Raw genomic sequence first — 20,482 nt, forward strand, 5'->3', positions numbered from 1 at the left:
AGTCATTGGCTGTATCCATGTTTTCCAGACAACCTTAGAGCTTCATCCAACTTCAGCAGCCACAGCTAATCAAATGCCGAACGATCGGGTTCGGATGGACTCGAGCATGCTCGAGGTTTGCTCATCTCTAGCTACAACCTATAACAACTTTGCATCACACTTGACTGACTGCACTTTACCTCCTGTTTCTCTCCCATTATCTTACAGATTGTAAGCCCTCGCGGGCAGGGTCCTCTTCCCCATGTACCAGTCTGCCATTTGCCTTTATGTAATGTCTTTTGATCTTATATTGGTCCTGTTTGTTACCCCCATCGCTTGTATAGCGCTCTGGAATCAAGGGTGCTTTATAAATTAATAATAATATTATGTTTTTTTTTCAAGTTGTTAACAATTTTCTAATGGATTTCTCTATTATTTAATAGTTAAAATAGAACTGCTTTCTACATACTCCTCATGCTTGTCTGCCATGTGCTGCGTAACCTTCTGTCAAACAAAGCATGCATCCTATTTGAGGAATTTACAGTATAGGAAGTTTTTTTTTTACATGTGGATTTACAAGTCTATCTGAAAAATTAGCTGGGTATAAAGTAGAGCAGAGATCCCCACTGCGAAACATTGCATTCCAATTCCGCTTGGATTGATTTTCTTGTGAAATCCACATTGGAAACACAATGGAGCTTCTATAGTCTGAATATAACTTAACGCAGACCTGTCAGCAGAACAACAGGGGTGTAAAATAAGCCCCTGGCTAAGCAAGTCTGGTCTATGTCATCCGTATCTAGAAAAACTCAGTGAAAAGGGGTAGAAGGATGAAAAGATAGCAAATAACAGGACATGGACTGGGCTTTAACCATTCTGCAGAACTCTTCCTGGGCTTTTTAGCCTCATTAACATAAAGACCAGGCAGGTTTATATCCTGGCACTAGAAAGTGTTATGAAGTTAAAAAAAAAAAATAAAAAAAAAATGATGCCCAGAATCCTGGTGACTAGTGCTATCTAGCCTTTATTTACCCAACTGTTTTCCTTCTGACAGACAGCTGAACAAGCTGTTAAAAGACATGAAGTGTGACATAATATATTTGGTAAAACTGTTCATCTTTGCTAATAATATGCACCCATCTATGATCTTAAAAGGGTACTGCCATTTTAAAAACCCTTTGATAGGTCATAGCAAAAGTTTTGATTGGTCAAAGTCTGAGTGTTCCGACCCTATATAAGTTTCCATATAACAGTCACATATTGTAGATATTAAATGCAGGATGAGAGTTTATAGGGACAAAAACTCTTTTTTAACTTTAACAACTGGACATATTTAATGCAACATTCAAAACTATTGGGTTTCCCTCAAGGTACAAATTGGAGCCAATTGGCAATGTTCCACACTGCATTAAGTACGGCCGTTGTTGCCATCGCCGTACTTTTACGTAGTGTAAACATACTGTAGGGTCCATTTACACAGAAAGATTATCTGACAGATTATATGCCAAAGATTTGAAGCCAAAGCCAGGAATGGATTTGAAAAGAAGAGAAATCTCAGGCTTTCCTTTATGACCTGGTCTCTGTTTATAGTCTGTTCCTGGCTTTGGTTTCAAATCTTTGGCAGATAATCTGTCAGATAATTTTTTGGGTAAATGGACCCGGGGGCTAGGTTCACACTATGTAACTGTGCGGCTGTAAATGTGCGGATGAAACTCCGGCCGTGGGAAAAAATAGACATGCGGCTCAAAACATACGGTCATTTACTTGGAAATCTGGTTCAACTAAAAATAACAAATAAAATCTTAAGAAAGTGATGCAAACACCTCTGGATGCATCTGGGAAAGCAGGGAACACAGTTTACACATGAATTGCTATTACCGGGGTTTGCGATCCTCTGCACTAATGCCGATGTCTCTCATGGTTAATCTATTAAAATAATAAAACACATTTTCGTTGTAATAAAGTGCCTTTCGTTGTTCACTAATTAAATTTAAACTAATCCATCATTTTGCAATTAAATATACTGTTAAAATAAATAGATATATAAATAAATGTATATTTATATATATATATTTATTTTTTGACAGTATATTTAATTGCACAATGATGGATTCGTTAGAATTAAATTATTGACCAACGAAACTGAATTTATTTAATCGAAAATGTGTTTTCTTAATTAAATATTAATTAATACAGGAAGCTCCATAAGCCGTTAATTCATATTGCCGGCAAAAGAGCTTTCTGTCCTAATCATCACTTTACTTTAATGAAAACATCAAATGTTTCTTCTAATTATGTTATCACAATAGCATTATTAGGAGAAACATTTAGAATTATATGTGCGCTCAGCTGATTGGCTGAGCGCACATATAATGAGCCGGTCCGCAGTACAGTGACTTCATTGTGCTGCGGACCAGCGAAGAGGACACATCGGGGTGAGTATAGAGCTCTTCCCACCCCCTCCCCAGCACTGCACTCCTCCCAGCAAGGACAGTTAACCCCTTCCTTGCTGGGATGGGTGCAGTCTGACATCAGTCTGGCCCCCAAGGGGTTAAGGGGGATGCAATACAACCTCCCTTAACCCCTTGGGGGCCAGACTGTAAGCAGCGATCTGTAAAGATGCTGCATACTGTAAGGTGCACAACACCGCTCACAATGATGGGTGTTGTGCTCCTGTTTGTGTGTTTTTTGTGTGTTTCTCCCTTTTTGTTTTTCAGATATCGGTATCCTGTGGATTACGTCGGATTCCGTGGACTACGTCGATGACCAGCGTTTTTTTTATGTTTTTAATAAAATGGTCAATGAGGGGTGTGGGGGTGTTTTTATTTGAATAAAAATTTTTTTTAACTTGTGTCTTGTCTTTATTTCTTTACTTTATAGACTTAGTAGAGGAAGCCGTCTAATAGACGGAATCCATTACTAAGTTGGGGCCTAGTGTTAGCCGGTATAAAATGGCTAACACTAACCCCCTATTATTACCCCAGTACCCAATGCCACCAGGGGTACTGGGAAGAGCCGGGTGCCAGTGGTCCCGGAGCGTCAAAATTGGCGCTCCTGGACCGGGCGGCAGCAGGCTGGTAAGATTTAGGCTGGGGAGGGCCTAAACCAATGGCTCTTCCCACCCTGGTGTTACCAGGCTGCTGTCGTTTGGTTTTTAACCCGGCTGGTTGTAAAAATAGGGGGGACCCTATGCGTTTTTTTTTATTTATTTATTTAAAAAAAAAAACGCATAGGGTCCCCCCTATTTTTATAACCAGCCGGGTTAAAAACCAAACGACAGCAGCCTGGTAACACCAGGGTGGGAAGAGCCATTGGTTTAGGCCCTCCCCAGCCTAAATCTTACCAGCCTGCTGCCGCCCGGTCCAGGAGCGCCAATTTTGACACTCCGGGACCACTGGCACCCGGCTCTTCCGAGTACCCCTGGTGGCATTGGGTACTGGGGTAATAATAGGGGGTTAGTGTTAGCCATTTTATACCGGCTAACACTAGGCCCCAACTTAGTAATGGATTCCGTCTATTAGATGGCTTCCACTAAGTCTATAAAGTAAAGAAATAAAGACAAGACACAAGTTAAAAAATTTTTTTATTCAAATAAAAACACCCCCACACCCCTCATTGACCATTTTATTAAAAAAAAAAACATAAAAAAAACGCTGGTCATCGACGTAGTCCACGGAATCCGACGTAATCCACAGGATACCGATATCTGAAAAACAAAAAGGGAGAAACACACAAAAAACACACAAACAGGAGCACAACACCCATCATTGTGAGCGGTGTTGTGCACCTTACAGTATGCAGCATCTTTACAGATCGCTGCTTACAGTCTGCCCCCAAGGGGTTAAGGGAGGATGTATTGCATCCCCCTTAACCCCTTGGGGGCCAGACTGATGTCAGACTGCACCCATCCCAGCAAGGAAAGGGTTAACTGACCCCCCTTCCTTGCTGGGAGGGGTGCAGTGCTGGGGAGGGGTGGGGAGAGCTCTATACTCACCCCGATGTGTCCTCTTCGCTGGTCCGCAGCACAATGAAGTCACTGTGCTGCGGACCGGCTCATTATATGTGCGCTCAGCCGATCAGCCAATCAGCTGAGCGCACATATAATTCTAAATGTTTCTTCTAATAATGCTATTGTGATAACATAATTAGAAGAAACATTTGATGTTTTCATTAAAGTAAAGTGATGATTAGTACAGAAAGCTCTATTGCCGGCATATGAATTAACGGCTTATGGAGCTTCCTGTACTAATTAATATTTAATTAATAAAACACATTTTCGATGAAATAAATTCAGTTTCGTTGGTCAATAATTTTATTCTAACGAATCCATCATTGTGCAATTAAATATACTGTCAAAAAAAAAATATATATATATAAATATACATTTATTTATATATATATATATATTTATTTTAACAGTATATTTAATTGCCAAATGATGGATTCGTTAGAATTAAATTATTGACCAACGAAAGGGACTTTATTACAAAGAAAATGTGTTTTATTAATTTAATATATTAAAGGGGTATTCCAGGGAAAATCTATAAATTAGCAATGGAAAGGGTTAACCAAGGTTAACCCTTTCCTAATATACTTACCTGTCCGTTTTTGGCCCCCCAAGGAGATCTCCGGTCCGGTCACGTGATGGTCCGGGCTGCGACTCGCGGATCCTCTTCTTCCGGTTCGGTGACGTCACCATAGCGGGCCGGCGTCGGCTCTCCTATTAGCAGCAGAGCACTAAACCCTGACTGGCTTGGTAGCGTGTAGCCAATCAGGGTTCAGTGCTCTGTGTCCCTGCTGTACCAAGTTAGCCGGGTGCTGATGTCCCCGGCCCCCCTCCTTCATGTATTATCACCCCGATCTCTCCCCCGGCCCTCTGTATAATCACCCCGATCTCTCCCCCGGCCCCCCTCCTTCCTGTGTATACAGTCCTATTCAAAGATCGCTCAGCCCCCGGTGTAACTGCTGCCTGCGCTGGCCCCGGTCTCCGCACCTGTACTCAGCTGACAGGCGCTGTGTACGAAGCAAGGAAGAAATCTCTCCTGCACTCACTTACACAGCGCCTGTCAGCTGAGTACAGGTGCGGAGATCGGGGCCAGCGCAGGCAGCAGTTACACCGGGGGCTGAGCGATCTTTGAATAGGACTGTATACACAGGAAGGAGGGGGGCCGGGGGAGAGATCGGGGTGATAATACATGAAGGAGGGGGGCCGGGGACATCAGCACCCGGCTAACTTGGTACAGCAGGGACACAGAGCACTGAACCCTGATTGGCTACACGCTACCAAGCCAGTCAGGGTTTAGTGCTCTGCTGCTAATAGGAGAGCCGACGCCGGCCCGCTATGGTGACGTCACCGAACCGGAAGAAGAGGATCCGCGAGTCGCAGCCCGGACCATCACGTGACCGGACCGGAGATCTCCTTGGGGGGCCAAAAACGGACAGGTAAGTATATTAGGAAAGGGTTAACCTTGGTTAACCCTTTCCATTGCTAATTTATAGATTTTCCCTGGAATACCCCTTTAACTATTAGAGGCATCGGCATTCGGCATCATTGCCGGCTATTTTTGAAGTACTCCGTACGGACCGCCTGTCAACCCTCGGCCGCATGTCCAGCCGCAAACAATGCTCTTGTTCATTTTTTACGGGTCCGTTTACGATCGGGCCGTAGATTCATACATAGTGTGCACTGTGCAGCCGTATATCCTATACTTTCCAGCGTACGCATGAACCACCAAAAATACCGCCGCACAATTACAGCCGCAAATACAGCCGCACAGTTACATAGTCTGAACCTGGCCTAAAACTGACACGTTTCTGTGCCCAGGAATATATTGCACATTATCTTCACCCATAGAATTTTACATTAGAACCACACATTCCTTAACACATGGTGTCCCAGAAATCACAGTACCCCGTGCCATTAGTGATCTGGCGTGTTCTCTCATCTTCTGTTGGACAGGACTTCACAAACAATATTAGGAATTATGTCAGTACCAATCAGAGTTGACAGACACACCCCCTACAACCTAGCTAAAAATACATAATGAAAAGCCCTCTACTGTGTTGAATTCTTGGAAGAGTACTGTTTTTGCTGAGCAGCTTGTTCAATGACTGTGTGTTATGTTACCTGCATTATTAAATATGTAACTGTAAGGACTCTAAAACCGTAAATATAATGTAATTTAGTTTCTACAATCATATAAACATTAGGGCTGAATTCATACGAACCATGCTTGCTCTCTGAAGCATGAACGGCGCAGGATCCCTGTGCTGGAGTGTTTTCCCACACATCATGATGTATTAATATCATGCTGGGGGTGGAGAAACTTTTTGAATGCCCGCACCGCTGTAATGACAGAGCCACACGAGTCATTACAGAGGTGCAAACATTCAAACGTTGTTATTATTACGGTAATAGACAAAAGAAAGACAAACACCTTTTTTCTTTTCTACACAGTGTAAACAGAGCCTCCAAGAGTCTTCGGGGGAGATTTATCAAACTGGTGTAAAGTAGAACTGTCTTAGTTGCTTCTAGCAACCAATCAGATTCCACCTTTCATTTCTTACAGATTCTTTGGAAAATGAAAGGTGGAATCTGATTGGTTGCTAGGGCCAACTAAGACAATTCTACTTTACACCAGTTTGATAACTGTTTGATAAGTGTTACTTATCTCTCCCTGTGTCGCATCACAGGCTCCAGGATCCCATCTGGAACTCATTTTCCCCCTGAGTTCCGATGTCGTGACAACTTGAGGAGAAATTCCTGACTGCCCCATCAGCCAATCAGTGTCTGCAGAGGTGTCCCACCCCAGTCACTGATTGGCTGAGTGGGCAATCTATCAGCAGAGTCGTGATGATGCCAGAGCAAGAGTTCCTGGAGCCCAGCAAGGGTCCCTACGAGTTCCTCCCTGCCCCTGTCAGCTGGAAATTTTTAAATATCAATGGACTTCTAAGTCTCCCTAAGGGACTATTACATACTATCATTAGATTGGATATGCTGTTTCATAGCACTGATCCGTATTATCAGCAATCTTCCCGTAAATTCATCCTGAGGCCTAACTGCTGCGATCACAGTGTTTAAAGGGGTTGATGGCAGGCGGCAGCGCGTTTCCTGCCGCCTGTCATTAAAGGTGAGCACCTGGCTGCCGATAGCAGCTGGACCTCACTCTCTATGAAGTGAGCTCAGCTTCTGAGCTCACTTCATAGAGCCCCTGCATTATGACATGCCGGCTCATAAAGACACACAAACTAACTGCTTTTTATGACAAGCTTGTACGTCATTTTGTGGCGAGGCGTTAAAGGGGTACTCTGGATGACATTTTTTTTCCCCATATCAACTAGTCTCAGAAAGTAATACTAATTTGTAAATTACTTCTATTTAAAAATCTTGTTTTCCAGTACTTATCAGCTGCTGTGTGTCCTGCAGGAAGTGGTGTATTCTTTCCAGTCTGATACAGTGCTCTCTGCTGCCACCTCTGTCTGTTTAAAGGGAACCAATCACACACAAATTGGCCATAAAGATAAGGAAACGTGCTGGTACATCAGCCAGCACGCTTCCTAACCATCCCCCTGTCCCCTCCGTCCCATGAACATTCAGCCCGCAAAGTTAGTTTAATAGTGTCCCGCGCTGTATGCAAATTACCATCTAAGTAGTCAAGGTGGGCGGGCGGCTGGTCAAGTAGTCACGGTGGGCGGGGGCTTCGTCATGTAGTCACAGGCTCCTGGGCCGCCTCCGGTGCTGTAATCACGCCCCTCCGGGCGTGTTGTAAAGCGGCTCCTGGTGACGTCACTCGGGGGGGCCGGCATTGCACGTCGGCCACGCCGACGTCTTTACTAAGCTGCGCATGCGCAGTACAGTGGGTGAAGCCGCTGCTGTACTACGCCGCGCAAGCGCAGTACAGCAGCGTCTTCTCAGGCTGCACTGCGCATGCGCAGCTTAGTAAAGACGTCGGCGTGGCCGACGTGCAATGCCGGCCCCCCCGAGTGACGTCACCAGGAGCCGCTTTACAACACGCCCGGAGGGGCGTGATTACAGCACCGGAGGCGGCCCAGGAGCCTGTGACTACATGACGAAGCCCCCGCCCACCGTGACTACTTGACCAGCCGCCCGCCCACCTTGACTACTTAGATGGTAATTTGCATACAGCGCGGGACACGATTAAACTAACTTTGCGGGCTGAATGTTCATGGGACGGAGGGGACAGGGGGATGGTTAGGAAGCGTGCTGGCTGATGTACCAGCACATTTCCTTATCTTTATGGCCAATTTGTGTGTGATTGGTTCCCTTTAAGGGATTGACCAGGAAACAAGAAAAGACAGAGCGGCTGGCACTACTGAAACCTTAATGATACTGTAGTTCTATTGAAATACACTGAAGATGGGGTGCTCACTTCTATATAGGTCCTTACAACAAAGTCCATAACAGGGAAAAAAAGTAAAACATAGAGGGCACTCCCCATTAAAATCTTACAGATTTTTGGGTAGAAAACTTTAAAATGCTATGTCTGGCCAAACAGACAGCGAGGGCGCCAGTACATTCACCCAGTTACCTAGGATTGGATCCAGCTTTTCCTCAACACCCGGGGTGGAGCACCAGGCTGCTTGATAAGCGGAGCGCAGATCAATTAATGTACTTCGCTTTATTTAAATCTGCGATTTGCTCATCTTTAGTGCTAACCACAAAGCAACCATGCTGTCCATTGACTGGATCCATAAGGCATAGGTCCTTATGCTAGATCCACTTTTGGCTTAAGCTAAAATGATTGCATAAAAACTACATTGTCAATGCAATGCACTGTGTATGAAACCACTCTGAATCTATGTGCATACAGTACAAGCGAGACAATGCTTCAATATGGTATTAAGAGGAGAATCTAACCTGCAACAGACTGACATTGTAATCTGTGAATTAAACCATACATATTCAAGACCTTATATACTGTGACTATGAAATAAAAAGTATTTTTACTTTTAGAATAGATCCATTCATCATTCTCCAAAGTTATTTTGAGAGGAACAAATGGACTGTGGAAGTCTAAATAAATCTACCCAGATGATAAAACAGCTTAATTGTAAGTCAGATAGGAGACAGGTCTATGAATGGGCTCCCTGTATTTGCCATGGCAGGATGCCACTCACTTTTCAACCTTAGGTCTGACATAGTCTTGTGGTGGACGTCTAGAGTTAAATAGATTTTGGCTCCGGTACAGGCAGTGATGAAAAACACATGAGTGGTAACAAGTCTTCTTAATATCTGTCTTCAGTACTAAGATGGGATAATCTGAAGAAGCAGTTGACTCAAGTATCATCCTCAGTGCCAACAGGATCATGTATTTTAGAATGTGTTCCGGATTACAATACTGATACATTCTCTGCTTGTATGAAATAAGCCACTGGATATTACCTTCTCAGGTGGATGACAAATAAGAGGAAATCTCAATATCTAAAAAGGTATGTGTTTTCTTTTGATGTTTCCCCTGCATATATCAGAGCACCTACACCTCTATGTACTCTATCAGATGTATGTATAGATTGTGTACAGATGTGCAGTTTGCATTTAATAACTTGTAGAGAAGTCTTAACAATAGGCAGATGAAGAATGCATGCAAACCTGTCTAAAACTCAACTTTTATACTGCATCAACATTCTTGTACTACAAGAGAAGGGCTGAATACAGAACTGCTGTAATGTGTTTTATTGTCTCCTTCCCTATATGAAATCCTGGACAGTATATTACACAGTAGCATACACTGATGCTTGCTCAATGGTTCTATGTTAACCCCAATTCTTATGGTAGAAAAAAAACAAAACACTAAAGCTCCCAAACGCTGCAAGCTAAAAGTGATATCACTGGGTATCCATGTATAACATAGACTAGTGTGTGTATGCGTTAAGTGCTGAAGGAACAGCTATTGTACATATCTGACAAGCCTATTCATATAGATGACATGATAAAAACAACTGTGTTAGTGGAATGGCTACTGAAATAATCTCATTAATGACTTAACACTTTCTGAGCAGCACAAAAAAAATTTTTTTTGGGGGGGGGCAAAAAGTGTATGTCATATATATATATAATATATATATTATATATATTGGATCTAAGTACCTTTGGGATATGTTCACACACTGTGCAGATTTTCTGATTAACTTCAGTGGGGAAGTCTAAATCTAAATCTGCAATTTGCAATCTACTGTATAAGCCTAATTATTAAAGGGGTTTTCTGGGCAATTATAAAACATTGCTTACTGCCCTTTATGCATTAAAACATTAAAGAGTGCATACTTACCTCACCCTTTTCCCCGGCTGCTCCAGCTGTCAGATCTTCCAGTCCTGGCTGAACTACTGTTCTGTCAACTTCTGATGACATTCTGCTCCTACAAAATGCTCTGTAATTGCCTCAGTGCAGAGCAAGTTGTCACTGGAAGCTGTCAGAACAGGAGCATAGCTGGGACCGGAAGATCTTGTAGTAGAAGCAGAGAAGCAGGCTAGGCAAGTATGCTTTGTTGAAAAAACAGTGGCCCCCTGTCCTCATGTTGTGTGTGGTATTACAATTCTGTTTTATAAATTTCAAAGAAACAGAGATGCAAACCCACACTCAGGGACAAGGGTGGTGCTACTTTTTGGAAGAAAGTGACCATGTTCTTCTAAGTCTGGATAAGCCCTTTAATACTAAACTACAAAAAAGAAGCTATGCTTAATGCTCACACTTTCTAGTCTGTTTACATGTAAGTAAAGAGGTTCCATCTTGGTTTTCGTTGACCTTTCTGGTATGTTGACTGCAAAAATAGTCAGGCTGCAGCACTATTTTTGCAGTCTAAATACCGGAAGCCTGAAAACACTCCATTGATGTAAAAATAGGAACCATCAAGGTTCCCAAAATCCATTTAGAAGTGCATGCAGCATAGCGGTAATGGCTGTTTGTAATGAAAGTCGTGATGCTAGTGTGAACAGAGCCCTCCACTTTTATGATGTACATTCCACACAAACTTGACAGTTTCACCATTATATTCCCAGCTAACATGACAGAAATGCTGTAAACTGAACATACTTCAATAAAACACTGTGCAGATGAGTCAGAGTCCCGATTGTTGGTAAATCAGAAATGTAATTCATCTGGAAGATGAAATACAATCCGTGGGATCACATGTTCATCAAAATAGCCAGCTGATCTAATATAGCATCTTGAACAGTCAAATGATATCATACTGTGTCCTAGAGACATGACGGCTCTGATCCTCTGAAGAGAAGCCAATTTGGGGACCCAGAGTTTACACAATTGTGAACACTTTCCTGAAATTCACCAAAAATATTCTAAATTAGCTAATAAACTTCTTGTACATTTTCAGCGATGGGATCATCTAAAACACAAATCTAGGGGACACTAATGCTCCAAGAGCTCCCAGTAATTTACTTATAGGTTCCCCAGAACATATAGCAGCAGGAGGACCTGTTACTAGAATTTTGAGCACCCTCTGGTTTTGTCCGAACCCAAAAGCTCGGCATTTGATTACTGGTGGCTAAAGAAGTTAAATGCAGGTATAATCCTTTTATATAATATCTGCTTTCATCAATTTATTACGTTCTGTAAGTTATCAAATATTTTTCAGTCTATTTTTATTTTGTAGCGGGGTGTTAGCTACTAAATATGAGCTTGATTTAGTCCAAAACCAAACTCTCTGCATTTGACTACTGTTGACTGAAGAAGTTGGTTGCAGCCCTACGGAGTATATGCTGGTTGCCTATAGTGGTATCTTGATTTCCCAGGCAGCTTTAGGGAGTCTATGCTGGTTGCCTATAGTGGTATCTTGATTTCCCAGGCAGCCTTAGGGCTGCATGTAACTTCTTAAGCCACCGGTAGTCAAATGCCACAAACCTGAGTTTGGAGGAACCTGAGTGTGGAGGAACCTGAGTGTGCTTAAGGTTTGCTCATCTCTACCCGTTACTCAACTAGAATATAGGTCTGGGTAGGTGTGAAAGAAAGCTTTTTTAGGGAATTCCTCTATGGTCATTGGGTTGGGAGCAGCAATTCTGAAACTATGGACCCCAAGATATAAAGTAAAGTAACTTCACATTTGGATGTGGAAATATTACTGCCTACAATGTGTTATAAATGTTAGTTCTAAGTCAGAATTTCAAGGTTCCAAAAGAATAAAATGCAGTGGAATTAAGAATGGAAAGCAGAAGTATTTGCAAAGGAAAAGGACATACTGGATGTAAACTGGATAAACTATTTCCACTCTCAATATTCCAGATCCAACCATTATTATCAGAATGTTACTGCAATTATTTGGACAAATAAGGACAGTTCTCCATCCCATGAGGACTGTCATGGCAGCCTTCTTACAGCGCTCCATTGTAGGAGGAGCATTCACTTGTATCGTAATCCATGCTGACACAATGTGGAACATAAATCAAACATATATAAGACTGACAACAGAGAGGGAGGAGGAACTAAACAGCAGGGAAGCTTGTGAATTACTGTAACTTCTTGTTACCACATGTCTACTGCTCCAGCTAGTTTTTTTTTATTAATAATTAAAATCAGATACCAAAATATGTTTGTTCTTTTCTAATCAGTTTCTATTCATTGTAATTTTTTTTGTAAATTATTATGGAAGAAGCCATATGGCTGGAGCTTTCTGCACAACATGTACAGCGGACCTATGGAAATTGTAAACAATGATTCAATGGGACCCTATTGACTTCTATGAAGGAGTTTTCTAAGCATATTCTATGATCTGTAACAAGGAGCTCTGATGGTGCGTTTACACAGACAGATTTATCTGACAGATTTTTTAAGCCAAAGCCATGAATGGATCTGAAAAGAGGAGAAATGAGTCTTTCCTTTATGACCTGTTCTTTTTTTATAGTCTGTTCCTGTTTTTGGCTTCAGAAATCTGTCAGATAAATCTGTCTGTGTAAACGCACCATGACTATCATCCATTGTGAATGGATGAATCCATCTTATATATCTACAGGTGTCACTTTTCACTGTAATCCTGATTATGATGATAAAGACAAGAATGCTGGAGTTTTACTCCAAAAACTTTTTTGAAAAATGTTTCATGTAAAAAATTCCTTTAAACAAAAGGTCACTTTCTGATGATACATTCTAAGCCCTGTAAGTTGCACAATGTGGCTTCTATGGACTGTAACAGTTCCCCTAGCATGTCATAGAGATGCATAATGTTATTGAGATCTGGGAAATGTAAAGTCAACGTCCAGAACTTTTTGTCACATTGTACTATTCTGCTGAAAGAAGCCACAATCATTAGGGAATACTGTTGTCATAAGGGGTAAAATTGGTGTGCAATAACGTTTAGGTAGGTAGTATTTGTGAAAATAACATCCACAAGATGACAAGACAAAAGGTCCTAGAAGAACATTGCCCAGAGCACCATACTACTTCCATCGGCTGTCCAGAAGGTACAAAATGCAATGCCATTCATTAGACCAAGCCACCTTCTTCCACTGAGACATTGTTCAGCTTTGACATTCCCATACCCATTGTAGACAATTTAGGTGGTGGATAGGGCTTAGTATGGACATTTTAACTGGTCTATGACTATGCAGCCTCATATACAGCATGCTGTGATGTATTGTGTACGTGACACCTTTTTTTCAAAGCCAGCATTATATTTTTTAGCAATTTCTTTCATAGCTGAAAAGTCATAGCTTTTCTGTGGGATAGGACTAGACAGACTAGCTTTGCTTCTTCCCATGTGCATCGATGTGCCTTGGGTACCCTTGATGTTTTAGTGGGTTACAGGTCCTCCTTTAATTGACTACTTTTTGGTAGGGTACTAACCTCTGCATACTGGGAACACCCCATCCCGTCATCTAGTCATCACAACTGAGAGTTGATCAGATTCTTAGAGGGCATTTACACGTTCTGTAATTAGTACAGTATGATCCACAAGGTTAGATGCTGTACTTTCAATATATACCTGTATAAAACTTGTCTGTCTCTTCTCTCTGCTCTAAAATCCCTTCACTTCATCGGTGGGCAGTGTCACCTAGGCGGAGCTTCACAGCAGTTGAGCACTTTCCCCAGCAGGGAGATAGGGCCAATCTACTGTGAAGCTTCGTCTAGGTGACACTGTCCACTGATGAAATGAGAGAAAGGAGGTTGAGAGTATTAGTGGTACCTTGGTTTAAGAGTAACTTGGTTTAAGAGCTCACAGTTTTTCAAAATTGTGACTTGGTTTAAGAGCATTGCTTTGGTTTAAGAGCTCCCTGTACTGGGTGGGAGCGCGAGTGGGGGAGGGGCATGGTCTGCATAGTGGGGTCTACAGCTCTGTACTCAGACCCAGGAAGTGTCCTTCACCTTCGAAATCATAGCAAATCCACTTCAGGCTGGGTCTTGCATCAGGGGACAGGACTGTGGAGGTAATCTCTCCATAGTTGTAACCCCTCTCTCCCCGGACAGAGAGCGCTGCTATACTGTGCCCACATCTGTCCTGCTCATTCCTTCATGCTCCCTGCAGTCTGTCAGCCCATGTGTTTCCCATCCTCTCCATTCCTGTACTGTAACTTATAATATCACAGATTCTGCTGTTTCTGAATGTTTGTTTCATTTGTTTTACATGTTATTCAGAATAATAAATATTTATTTTGGGGTGTGGAACTAATTGTCTGCATTTCTATGATTCCTTATGGGAAAATTTGCTTTGGTTTAAAAGTGGATTTGGATTACAAGTACGGTCCCGGAACAAATTATGCTCGTAATCCAAGGCACCACTGTACTTTAAACAGTTTAGGAGCTCTAAGCATCATAATGAATGATGATGCCGGGAGTTCCAAATTATTGTGCAGAAAATAATTATATCATTCAAATTTAAACAATAAATTGTCCTGTGTAACTGCAGGCAACGATCAAAAAATCTTTTTGATTTAGGTTTAGATATGACCCTAAAATCATCATTAATCGGGGATCAGAGTGGCGGCGGGGGTGGCGATCAGAGCGGCGGCAGGGGTGGCGATCAGAGCGGCGGCGGGGGTGGCGATCAGAGCGGTGGCGGGGGTGGCGATCGAGCCAGCACAGGGGGCTGCAGATGAGCGGGGGGGCAGGCTGCGAGCGGGGGGGGGGGGGGGGGGGCGGGCTGCGAGCGGGGGGGGCCGGGTGGGGCTGTGGGCGGCCGGACTTTCCCGCGACGACTGTTTACACGGAACGATCGGCAAATTTTTTGCAAACGATGGACGATTTGATAACATGTTGAAAGATCAAAACGAACGATTTCTCGTTCGTCGTTTGATCGTTCGCTGCGTTTACACGTACGATTATCGATCGAATTCGATAGTTATCGCGCAAATTCGCACGATAATTGTTACGTGTAAACGCACCTTTAGGGTCCGTTTACACAGGAAGATTATCTGACAGATTATCTGCCAAAGATTTGAAGCCAAAGCCAGGAATGGATTTGAAAAGAGGAGAAATCTCAGGCTTTCCTTTATGACCTGATCTCTGTTTATAGTCTGTTTCTGGCTTTGGCTTCAAATCTTTGGCAGATAATCTGTCAGATAATCTTTCCTTGTAAATGGACTCTAACGACTATCATTCTGTGTAATATGGTTAATGATTTCAGGGTAGCGATAAACAATCTCGTTTGCAATCGTTTATCATTAAAAATCGCTTTTGTCTAACAGGACCCTATCAGTGGATCCTACTGTAACTGTACAATTATGGTTCTCAATACATAATGTACTGGCATGATTTTGCAGGGAAGTTGCAGAAGTACTGATGATAAAAGCCTGGTCAGAGCAAAGCAAATAAAAGTCAATTATCTGCTTAGTTCTTGCACACTGTTCTCAAGATAGAATCAGCAAGTACTGTATGTTATTGATAGGTTTGTGTACTTTAATATATTCCCCTATAGCTTTTTGGTTGCTGAGAACAAACCTACATTCCTGCTTTTATCTCTGTATCCTGTAATAATAATAATGATGATATAACACAGTATCTAATTTCAGCAACTAGCATAAAAGCGACATCTTTTCAGTAAAATAAGAAGCATAACATGGGTAGATAACCATGACTTTAGATAGTAATCTGAGCCTGGCATGGTGTGGCATGCATCCAGTCTTTAAATGTTTTATTTTCTTATCTCATGAGGCTTTATTTCAGCTGTGAATAGTGAGATGTATTACAGACAAAGTTCTAGCCATGAAAAACTGCACAGTTTAATACTTTTTATCGGACCACAACACAAAAAAAAGAGAAAGATTTAAGACTGCACAGTGAAACACAGTTACTTTCTATTGCAAGTTGTCATGTTAGTAGACAGTAGGATATATTTACTATGAATGGAGTTTCAGGTGTCATTTTAAAAACAACTCTGTACCCACAATCTGTCCCCCCCAAACCATTTGTACCTTCAGATAGCTGCTTTTAATCCAAGATCTGTCCTGGTGTCCGTTCGGCAGGGGATGCAGTTATTGTCCTAAAAACAACTTTTAATCCGGCAGCGCTGTGTCTAACGGCCGGGGCTTACATTTGTATATGCATTAGGCTGGCACCACCTCTCTGTCCGTCCTCCCCACCCTCCTCAGCATTAGGAATGATCCAGGAACATTTACTGCTGTTTGAGCTTTGCACAGGTGTATTAACGATCCAGCCCATGTTCATTATGTACACAGGTGGGGAATAGGAGCAATCTGCCTGGAGTATTCCTAATGATGAGGAGGGTGGGGAGGAAGGACAGAGAGGGAGTGCCATCCTAATGCATATACAAAAGTAAGCCCCGGCTGTTAGACACAGCGCTGCAAGATTAAAAGTTGTTTTTATGACAATAACTGCATCCCCTGCCGAACGGACCCCAGGACAGATCTTGGATTAAAAGCAGCTATCTGAAGGTACAAGTGGTTTGGGGGGGGGGGGGGGGGGGGGTCAGATTAAAAAAAACAACAACTTTTTTTTATTTGCCAAATATGTCCATATGACCCTATAGTTGACAGCTCATCAGTTAGCGACCACTGTTCTCTGCTCTGTGAGCAGTAGCCGGGCTACTAACGTCCTTTGTAGCCAGATCCTAAGGAGCTGGCGAGTATATTTTTTGCAGCTTCTGTGTTTCCCTCTTAAATCACAGATATCTGTAGGGCTTGTGGATTGTCCATCTAGGCATTAATGATCTCACTGGAAGACAGAGATGCAAAGCTGATTCAGGTCAGTATCACTGTCTCTTATTCTCACTGGCACTGGCCCCCTACCCAGCCAAAACAGTAAGCTATACTGGGTGGTTGAGAAAAACGCTTCAAACTAAAGCTAATCATTGTAAAACGCACAAAATTTACAGCTATATCTAATGATCAGAGAGGCTCTCAGGTTTGAGACCATGTCTGTGCAATATGTCTAGTTTTTTTGTAAACAAACTTTGGATAGATCATTAGTACAAGGAAATCTAAAGCCCCTATTACACAGGGCGACATAGAGGAGCAACCGGCTGCAGCAACAGGGTGAGTGAGGGGGGGGCGCAGGGAGCTGCGGTGGGGGGGGGGGGGCGCGGCTGCCCGGGTGATCGCTCTATCATCCGGGCAGCCCATAGAGTATAGCGGCGACCTGCTGCTGCCACTCCTATTTCACGGAGTGACGGCAGCAGATTGCTGCTATCACATGCTATAAACATGTTGAAAGACAAATGACAGCAATGATCAGCCGATATCGATCATGTCGGCTGATTGTTGTCTTCTATTACACGGGACGACTATCGGCCGATAATCGTTCCGTGTAATAGGGCCTTAAGTAACTCTGTAATATAGCTTATCAAACAAAACAACTCCCTATCCTGTTGCCAACCATCTTCCATCTGTTCTACCTGTACCACTCCCAGCTAAACTGTTAGCAACAACTTTGGTCTACTGTTTAAGACTTACAGCTAGCTCAGTAATCAGAATATAAAGAATACAAGTCTAATGAGGGAGGAAGGAGATGGGAGGTGGAGGGTGGAGTGCCTGGGAACACACATACACACACACACTGCAAAGAGAGAAAGGCAGCTAAAAGACAACGTGCAGAGCAGAAAGCCATTTATAAGATAATGTCCAGATATAGTACTGCTCCACACACAGGACAGCTTAACCTAACATTTCTCGAAACGACAGGTACATTTTAAATGACAGTAACACTTGCATTATACTGTATAAAATGGTATCTATATGCCTGGTATTGTATAAAATCACACCCATGTACTGTGAACTTGCCTGCATAAAACTGATATCACTGTCCATGGTGAATTGGCATCAAAAGTTGCGCACAACACTTCAGACCTTGCTGTAGATTTGCAAGTAAGAGCACCCTCATAACAAATGTCAGTTGGTTATGTTACAAGACAACACATTTCAATGAGCAAATTATGTGTAATGTGGACTCAAACGCTGAAAGGGACATGCAGGATTTTTGTAATATGCATCCTGAATGCAGTAGTGTACACAAGACATTATATAATCTAATATACTCACTTAATGCCTAAAAGGGTATAAGTAATGGCATATGTGAGAATCCTCAGGATAAAGGAGCCCCTACTAAAGCCCTGTGGCTTACAGTTCTCCTCTGTACAGCAGTGTTCAGAACAAAGTTCTGTCTATGCTCTCATTTTTAGGAAAGGGGTATGGTCCTTGGCCATACAAGTAGAAATCTAAGAAAACAGCCCATGAAGCAAAAATGCAATTGGTGAGAGTAGCTAGTTTGGGGGGTGAGATTTTTGGAACTAAGAAGGTGGAATCAGACATTCTGGCCCAACAAGACATACAGATTGAAGACAGAATAATGGCCCCAAGTGTTCATACTTGTAGCTGTATGTAATTCATACAGTTCCCCTCTGTGGCATGTTTGTGGTCTTTGTCGAAAACCAGAAATGGTTAGTTTGGGTTAAAATAAGTCATTCTTAAGGAGTTTGAGGATTTATAAACACATAGATGGCGCCTGAGAAACTTACTTTTCTGCCTAAAAATGTCATTTGGGCTCCATTTATCTATCCCATAATACCACAACAAGCTGAGAAAACCAAAAGCTGCACAACTGACTGAACAGAAAACTGAAATGCACCAAAGATGCTCTTCTCGAAGAGCAGTAAATAGCTTATAAGTTTTTGATTTTACATCCTAAAGAATCAATATTGTTCATGTTGGGGTTTATTAAATTTAATTACAAAAGACAAATAAACTAAAGGAAATTCAGGTCGGGTAAGGAAAACTTTTTTCATTGGTAGGCCATTCCAGAAAGCCTGTACTATAGAGCTTTGTATGTCATGGTTAGTTATACCACAAGCACAAAGTCAAATATGCTTTATGTCATTCTCTCTACGTAGCTTAAAGGGGTATTCTGCTCAGATATAACTCTTAATATGTTCCTGCCCAGGCACGTAACAAATAGCCTATTCTCACCTCTCCATGCTCCCCTTATGTCCTCCTATATCTATGTCATATCTTTGGTCCCTAGCTGAACAATACTGCCTCTACTTCCGAGACGGACTCACCTTGCAGTGACAGCTTCTCAACCAATCACTGACTGAGAACGGACAGGCTGGCTGAGCGGGATGGTACAGATAGAGCTGGGCCTCTTTTACGGTCATTTATAAAAGTTTGTCACACAGTTGTGAATGGCCACCTATATCTAGATATAGCCAGAAGTAGTGTGCGGCAGAACGCTTCACTCCTGGGTGCAGCTCCAACTCACTGGGGGGGGGGGGGATTTATCAAGACCAGAATACGGCCTCTTTTCCCCAGCCAAATTCACTAAAAGGGCACACGCCTCTTAGTGAATTCAGGCAGCCAGTCACCAAAACCTGCACCCGGAATACCAAATGTACACCTGCTTCCAGCAGGCGTAAATCATGACAAGTGAGGTGCTATAGGAGGCCCCACCATGTCAGTGTGACATGTCAAAAGTTTTCCTGAAATGACAGTAACGCTTGAAAGAAAGTTGTGGAATCATTCCCAGAATCTCAACCCACTATATTTGGTGATATTCTTTGTTTTCTGTGCTAGATCAATGATGTGTCTGGTTAGCACTGTGCCTACTGCAACTGATCACTAATCTCAGAAGTATATGACATGATACCATGGAGACCTGTAATTGGCTGCAATGGTCACCTGGGTAAAAAAAACAAAACGCGTCATTGATATATTACAGGCATAGACCACCATAATGTATACTAAGTGGAATGGTGGGAAATGTATCATCAGGTGAGCAATAAATAAATTATATAGGGTACACCCCCATTCCCAGCAAGTTTTTTCAGATTTTAGAAAACCTTTCAATCATTACCATACCGTTATCTATAGGACATTGAGTTGGTTTAAAAATTTTGGTTACAAGAATACACTAATCCAGTGCCCCCCCAAAACTATATAACGCCATTATGAATTTGCTAAACAAAGCTACTGTAGTTACACAATTTAGCAAGTCTTCCCAAAAAAACATACTGCTTTTCATGCCTTGCTTGAGAAAACAACAGATACCAGGCCATTATGTTTCAATGGGATCCTTCCAACAAACAAAACTTT

The 20,482-nt window shown here is 42.3% G+C and overlaps 2 protein-coding genes across 8 annotated transcripts in view; one reads left to right on the top strand and one right to left on the bottom strand.

Annotated features, from left to right (window-relative positions):
• The window catches only part of CENPP (centromere protein P), a 240,311-nt gene that overhangs the window by 78,486 nt on the left and 141,343 nt on the right, over window positions 1-20,482 (bottom strand). The window lies entirely within an intron of this gene.
• ASPN (asporin) overlaps window positions 9,221-20,482 on the top strand; it is a 31,557-nt gene continuing 20,295 nt past the window's right edge. Inside the window, exon 1 of the mRNA XM_069967189.1 lies at window positions 9,221-9,429. The gene's annotated coding sequence lies outside the window, so the exon portion shown is untranslated. The remainder of the gene's footprint in view (window positions 9,430-20,482) is intronic.

Source organism: Dendropsophus ebraccatus, chromosome 4 (assembly GCF_027789765.1).
Source record: "Dendropsophus ebraccatus isolate aDenEbr1 chromosome 4, aDenEbr1.pat, whole genome shotgun sequence".
Lineage (NCBI taxonomy): Eukaryota > Metazoa > Chordata > Amphibia > Anura > Hylidae > Dendropsophus > Dendropsophus ebraccatus.